Source organism: Peromyscus maniculatus, chromosome 1 (assembly GCF_049852395.1).
Source record: "Peromyscus maniculatus bairdii isolate BWxNUB_F1_BW_parent chromosome 1, HU_Pman_BW_mat_3.1, whole genome shotgun sequence".
Lineage (NCBI taxonomy): Eukaryota > Metazoa > Chordata > Mammalia > Rodentia > Cricetidae > Peromyscus > Peromyscus maniculatus.
Window position 1 is genome coordinate 137,121,855 of NC_134852.1, and position 7,555 is coordinate 137,129,409.

At 47.9% G+C, this 7,555-nt stretch overlaps 1 long non-coding RNA gene across 1 annotated transcript; it reads left to right on the forward strand.

Moving 5' to 3' along the window:
- Window positions 1–904: 904 nt before the first annotated feature.
- LOC121831704 (uncharacterized) lies at window positions 905–5,501 on the forward strand. The gene is made up of 3 exons (XR_013044998.1): window positions 905–1,132; window positions 2,164–3,093; window positions 4,284–5,501. It is a non-coding gene; the product is annotated as an uncharacterized LOC121831704 (long non-coding RNA).
- Window positions 5,502–7,555: the final 2,054 nt, after the last annotated feature.

Genomic DNA, 7,555 nt, shown 5'->3' on the forward strand with positions numbered 1-7,555 from the left:
GTGTGGTGACTCCCAGCTGTAGTAATAGCAGGTGGGGGCCTGAAGCAGGAGAATCATTGTGAGTTTGAGGCTACATAGTGAGACCCTGTGCAAAAAAAGGAAAGGGAAGGAGAATTATCAGGTCTGGAGCGACGGCTCAGTAGTTCAAAGCGCTGGCTGCCCTCTCAGGGGACCCAGGTTTGGTTCCGAGCACCACATGGTGGCTCACAAACATTTGTAACTCCAGTTCCAGGGGACCGCATGCCATTTTCAGGCCTCCACAGACTAGCACATAGTACACACATATACACACAGGCCAAACAACTGTACCCATGAAATACAATAATAAACAGTTACAGTGTAGGCCTTGCACATAGTAGGCAAAGACTGTATTTATTAAAGGAGTGTGCTACCACCACCCAGCTCTCTGTTTCTTTATAAAAAGAAATTTTAAACCAGATGTACACACCTTTACTCCCAGCACTCGGGAAGCAGAGGCAGGTGGATCTCTGTGAGTTCAAGGCCAGCCTGGTCTATACAATGAGTCCCAGGACAGCTATGTAGAGAGACCCTGCCTCAAAAGAACAAAACAAAAGATGTTTGTCAGGGCACGTGCATATAGTTCTAGCACTTGGGAGTCTGAGTCAGGAGGACGTCAAGTCTGAGGCCAGCCTGGGCCGCAGAGTCTTAGTTATCAAAAGAAGCAGGTGGTCGGAAAGAAAAACACCTGACAAATAACTTGGAGGCCTTTCAATGATCCATCCTTCCTCTTCATGACAAATTGTTTGTAAAGCTGTGGCGATCAAAATATGGTCATGATTTTTATGACTTAAAGCAATAGCTATTTTATTCAGCTTTCAATTCGGTGGGTGGGCTGGAAAATTCTGGTCTGTAATTTTTTTTTGTTCCCCTCCCCATCAAGAGGTCTAAGGTCATCCCTTGAACCTGAGCTGGTTATGACTGTCCCTGGATAGCATGTGGTGGAAAGGGTGTCATGGGGCTCTCAAGGCTGGATGGGAAGATTGCAAGCAGTCCTCACCTTGCTCACTGCAAACTCATTGCTGGAGTCTGGAATGCTCACAGAAGAAACACAGCTAAGCTGAGCCTGGTCCACGGGCCTGACTCCCCACCCTCAGGAGAAAGCGGGAGGATCGTAAGTATGAGGCTGGCCTGGGCTATGTAGTGAGTTCTAGTCCGGTTTGGGACATACAGCCAGACAATGTATCAGAAAGAGGAGGGAGTGGAGGAAGAGAACAGGGAAAAGAAAGTCACCGGAGCCACTGGGCAGCAGCCGACACAGCCATCAGGCAGGACCCTTCCCAGCTCTGTGGCCGACAGTCCCACCCTTCAGCCACCCAGGGCACAGGCTGGGAGTGAGAAAGCCGGCTGGGAAGCGGGTCGTTCGTGTGTCCGTGTTCGTGTCCGTCCACCCTACCCCCCCACCCGCTGTGGCGTTCCTACTCTTACTCTGGGCTTCAGTGGTTCCAGATGAGGCTGAGGGGGGGAGCAGAGTGCAGTTTTGTCTCTGCACTTTCTAAACTACACTCAAGAACCAAGGAGCATAAAAAACAAACCAACAAAACCCCACCAAGTATTGATTTATGCCATGAAATGTGGGGGTTTTGTTTGGTTTGTTTCTGCTTTTGTTTGTTCACAACAACATCTTTCTGTATAGACCACACAGCCACAGTCTTTAAACACGGTATCCCCCTGCCTCAGCCTATGGAGTGCTGACATTAAAGGCATGCATTGGTGTGTTGGTTTTTGAGATGGATTTCCCTAGGTAGCCCAGGCTATGCACAAACTTGCACCCTTCTTGCCTCAGCCTCCCCAGTGCCAGAACTCAGCCATGCACCAGCACACGGGCTTTCTGGTGGGGTTTCGCCCAGTAACAGATAACTGAACTCAATACTGGAGAAAGGGTGTAGCTGTGTATTAATGTAGAGTAAAGCAGAGTGTCTGTGACGACTGGGATACTAAATCAATCAAAGGTCACTAAGCTAATCATGCAAATGCAATGCACGCACTAGCCACCTACCCTGTTCCTATACTGAATGTGTATAGATATATAGTTATATAAATTTACATGTACAGGAAATGTATATGTACATAAGTTTCAAGACTAATGAGAAAAACAAAACATCTTTCTCTCTTTCCTTTTGGTCATTGATGGAGATGCCACAGGAAGAAGACTTAAAGGGATTAAAGGAGCAGACAGGAAATCCTCTGATCAAAAAGAGGCTGGGCATAATGGCACCCACCTACAATCCCAGCACTGTTGAAGAAGAAGCAGGAGGATCACAAGTTCAAGGCCAGCCTGGCCTGTGTGGCCAGACCTTGCCTGAAAAGGAAGAGGGGGCCGGAGAGGAGGTTCAGCAGGTGAAGGCACTGGAGGACAAGCCTGATGACCTGGGCTCAATAGCTGGACTCTGGGGGGCAGAAGGGGGGCTCTACAGGTTGTCTGACCTCCACGCGTGCACATGACACACACACACACACACACACACACACACACACACACACACACACGTGTGAAGAAGTTTTGTTTTGTTTAGAAAAGTCAGAAGGCTGCTATAACCGTATGGACACTATTAGGTTGGCTGCAAGTGCACTGAGCAGAGATTACAAAACAGGTTACCAGCAGCAAAAAGGCCACAACTATATTTGGAAGAAGGAAGAGACTGACCCAGAGCTTGGGGCGGATGGTGTAACAGCAACAGATGACCAAGAGGAAGCAGGACTTCGCAACTTTCATCGTGTTTGTCTTTTCAACCAGAAGAAGATAGGATTAAAATGACTTAAGATAGCGGTTAGGGGCCGGGGTCAAAGCGACTGCCAGCACAAGCAAGGCTGATTGCTCCCCAGAAGAAAGAGAAGCAGCAGCAGCAAGCAAACCAACTAACAAAAGACGAGTTTGTAGTCAAGAGGAAATGGAGTCCTTGAAGGAGGGGTGAGGGCACTAACCCCATCAAAATGTTCTAGACCACAGACTTAGACCGGGGCCTCCCTCTAGATCCCGACAGAAGCTGTGTGCAGCCTTGCAACCATTGTAGACAAACTTGGAGAGATTTGAAAAAACAACAACAGTGAGGATGACGACTGCTGTTCTGCCATGTGCGTATAAACTTTCCTAACTGCTTCAGCCGTGAGCTTCTGGTTGCAATGTCCCTGGTGATCTGTCAGCAGTGCAGTGCCCCTGGTGATCTGTCAGCAGTGCAGTGTCCCTGGTGATCTGTTAGTTAGAAGCACAGTGTCCCTGGTGATCTGTTAGAAGCACAGTGTCCCTGGGGATCTGTTAGCAGTGCAGTGTCCCTGGTGATCTGTTAGCAGTGCAGTGTCCCTGGGGATCTGTTAGCAGCACAGTGTCCCTGGGGATCTGTTAGCAGTGCAGTGCCCCTGGTGATCTGTTAGCAGTGCAGTGCCCCTGGTGATCTGTTACTTAGAAGCACAATGTCCCTGGTGATCTGTTAGTTAGAAGCACAATGTCCCTGGTGATCTGTTAGCAGTGCAGTGCCCCTGGTGATCTGTTATATGCAGTGCAGTGTCCCTGGTGATCTGTTAGCAGCACAGTGTCCCTGGGGATCTGTTAGCAGTGCAGTGCCCCTGGGGATCTGTTAGTTAGCAGCACAGTGTCCCTGGTGATCTGTCAGCAGTGCAGTGTCCCTGGTGATCTGTTAGTTAGAAGCACAGTGTCCCTGGTGATCTGTTAGAAGCACAGTGTCCCTGGGGATCTGTTAGCAGTGCAGTGTCCCTGGGGATCTGTTAGCAGTGCAGTGTCCCTGGTGATCTGTTAGCAGCACAGTGTCCCTGGGGATCTGTTAGCAGCGCAGTGCCCCTGGTGATCTGTTAGCAGTGCAGTGCCCCTGGTGATCTGCTACTTAGAAGCACAATGTCCCTGGTGATCTGTTAGTTAGAAGCACAATGTCCCTGGGGATCTGTTAGCAGTGCAGTGTCCCTGGTGATCTGTTAGCAGCACAGTGTCCCTGGGGATCTGTTAGCAGTGCAGTGCCCCTGGGGATCTGTTAGTTAGAAGCACAGTGTCCCTGGTGATCTGTTAGTTAGAAGCACAGTGTCCCCAGTGATCTGTCAACAGTGCAGTATCCCTGGTGATCTGTTAGCAGTGCAGTGCCCCTGGCCATCTGTTAGCAGTGCAGTGTCCCTGGTGATCTGTCAGCAGTACAGTGTCCCTGGTGATCTGTCAGCAGTGCAGTGCCCCTGGTGATCTGTTAGCAGTGTACGGCAGGAACAGAAGGAAGTTGCATGAGCTGACTGACTTCATTTCCCTTTCCCCTGCATCACCACAGCGGTTCTCCAGGACTGATGGGAGAACTCTGAGGGCTCCCTTTGCTTTCTGCCTTGATCTCAGGAAGAAATCAAGTCTTCCGGGAAACGCAGGTGACATTCAGAAACATGAGCAGGGGCACAGCCGTTTGGTGGCTCCCCGACGGTTTGAACATTAGCCAAGGGTGGTGGTGCCCACCTGGAATCCCAGCACCTGAGAGGCATGGCCAGAGGAGCTGCACCTTCAGAGCCGGCCTGGACTAGGTAGGAGACTCGGCTTCCAAGCCTACCAAATCAGGTGGGCCTGCTCCCACAGGCCTGAACTTCCAGCTGCTCAGGAGGCCAAGGCAAGGGAACACAGCTTCAAGGCCAGCCTAGACTCAGGACGATTCAAGAGTATGCTGGGTGACTTATCAGGGCCCAGCCTCAAAACAAAACAGCAAAGATCAGGAGTTCAGAGTCATCCCCAGTGACATGGCGAGTTCAAGACCAGCCTGAGCTATTTGCCTGAAAAAAAAAAAACAAACAAATAAATAAGCAAACAAAATCAAAGTCAAAAGTTGCAGCTAAGGCCGGGCGTGGTGGCGCACGCCTTTAATCCCAGCACTCGGGAGGCTGAGCCAGGCGGATCTTTGTGAGTTCGAGGCCAGCCTGGGCTACCAAGTGAGCTCCAGGAAAGGCGCAAAGCTACACAGAGAAACCCTGTCTCGAAAAAAACCAAAAAAAAAAAAAAAAAAAAAAAAAAAAAGTTGCAGCTAAGTAACCAAGAATTGTCTAGCATGCATGAGGTTCAAATTTCCAGGACTAGAAAAACAGAAGCAAGAGTAATAATCTGGCAGGGCATGGTCACCCATGCCTTTAATCTCAGCTCTTGGCAGAGGCATAAGAATCCGAGTCTGAGGCCAGCCTGATCTACATAATGAATTCAAGGCTAGCCAGAGTTACTGTAGTGAGGCCTTGTCTCAAAAAAAAAAAAAAATGGATTGTAAACTAAACTTTATAGAGTCAGCAAAAATATCAACATAAAGACCTATGGGAATTCATTCCTTAATAAAAATAATGGGGGGCTGGAGAGATGGCTCAGAGGTTAAGAGTACCAACTGCTCTTCCAGAGGTCCTGAGTTCAATTCCCAGCACCCACATGGTGGCTCACAACCATCTGTAATGAGATCTGGTGCCCTCTTCTGTATACATAATAAATAAATAAATCTAAAAAAAAAAAATGAAAAAAACCCTCAAAATCAACTTTCCAAACTGAAAGCCAGCCAAAGACTGGCAACAACTTGAGGAATACTCATTTAAGAAGGATAGCTGAGGTGCTGGAGAGATGGCTCAGCAGTTAACAGCACTGGCTGCTCTTCCAGGGGAACTATGTTCGATTCCCAGCACTCACATGGTGGCTCAGAACCATCTGTAATACCAGTTCCAGAAGATTTGATGCCCTCTTCTGGTCTCCTGGGGCACCAGGCATGCATGTAGTGCACAGTCATACATATAGGCAAGATACTCATTCTCATAAAATATATAAATAAATAAAACGTTTGAATAAAAAGCTGAATCGTGAATGTTGGTAAAGACCTTTGTGGGGTTTGGGTTTTTGTTTTGTTTTGTTTTGTTTTGTTTTGTTTTTTTGACAAGTTTTCATTATGTAGCCCTAGCTGGCTTCCTAAGTGCTGAGATTAAAGGCTTGGGCCACACACCCAGCTACTTTGAGGCTTTTTAAATTGTTCTAATCCTAATCTAGTAGGATTGCAAACTGAAGACCAGCCGGAGCTACACAGCAAACTCCTATCTCAACAACAACAACCACCACCACCAAAAAAACCTAGGCCAGCAAGATGGTTCAGTGGGCAGAAGCATGTGTCACCAAGCCCGATGACTTGAGTTTGATCTCTGTGACCTACATGATGGAAGAGGGGAACTAACTCCTTCTTAGTCATTGCCCTGCCTAGTTTACCACAAGCTAGAGCAATCTGAGAGGAGGGACCTCAGCTGAGAAAATGCCGTCATAAGATTGGGTATAGGCAAGCCTACACTGTAGGACATTTGCTTAGTAGTGATGGGGGGGGGGCATTGTGGGTGGAGCCATCCCTGGGCTGGTGGCCCTGGGTTCTATAAGAAAGCAGGCTGAGCAAACCATGAACAGCCAGTAAGCAGCACTCCTCCACGGCCTCTGCATCAGCTCCTGCCTCCAGGTTCCTCCTGGTTTGAGTCCTGCCTGGGCTTCCCTCAGTGGACTGTGATTCAGGATATGTAAGCTGATGATCTGAACTTGTTGATCCCCAGAGCCCATGAGATGGAAAGAATCCACTCTTGAAAGTTTTCCTCTGACTTCCACACACACTTGGTGGCATGTGTACATGCATGCACACACTCACACAATAAAAATACAAACAAACAAGTATTTTTGTTGTTGTTGTTTGGTCCCCCCCCCCCAGACAGTGTTTCTCTGTGTAACAGCCCTAGCTGTTCTGGAACTAACTCTATAGACCAGGCTGGCCTCACAAAGATCCACCTGCCTCTGCTTCCTGGGTGCTGGGATTAGAGGTATGTGCCAACCACCACCCACTACAATTTTTTTTTTAATATAAAGCTAAATATTGGTCTTAGGGAACATATACACTATTAAGGAAAATATACAGTATTGATTCATTAACATTGAACTCATAATTAACAATGACACAATTCATGTCTGAGTGCAACTTAGAAAACTCATGGATTTTTCCTCCATAACACACATCTAAGTCTCTGTGGGCTGAGGCAGGCCAGCCAGTGCCTCATCACTACAGCTGGGAGCATTTTAAGCAATGTTAGCACCAATGAAGAGCACAGAACAGGGCATTCAATTAAAGTACAAGGGGCTGGAGAGATGGCTCAGCAGTTGAAAGCAGTGGCTGCTCTTCCAAAGGACCTGGGTTCAATTCCCAGCACCCACATAGCAGCTCACAACTGTCTGTGACTCCAATTCCAGGGCATCTGATGCCCTTGTACAGACATTCATACAGGCAAAACACCAATCACTGCTCATAAAATAAAAATAAATAAATTATTTTTCAAAAAGTCACTGATAAGGAAAAAAAAAAGACCACCCCAGAGGCAGACACAGGCAGATCTCCGAGTTCAAAACCAGCCTAGTCTATAGAGTGAGTTCCAGGACAGCCAGGGCAACACAAGAGAAGTCCTGTCTCGAAAAACCAAAAAATGAAAAGAAAAAGAGACTGCAGAAAACTTGGCACGATGATACTGACCTGCATTCCAACAGTTGAAGCTGAGGCAGGAGGATTGCAGTCTGAGC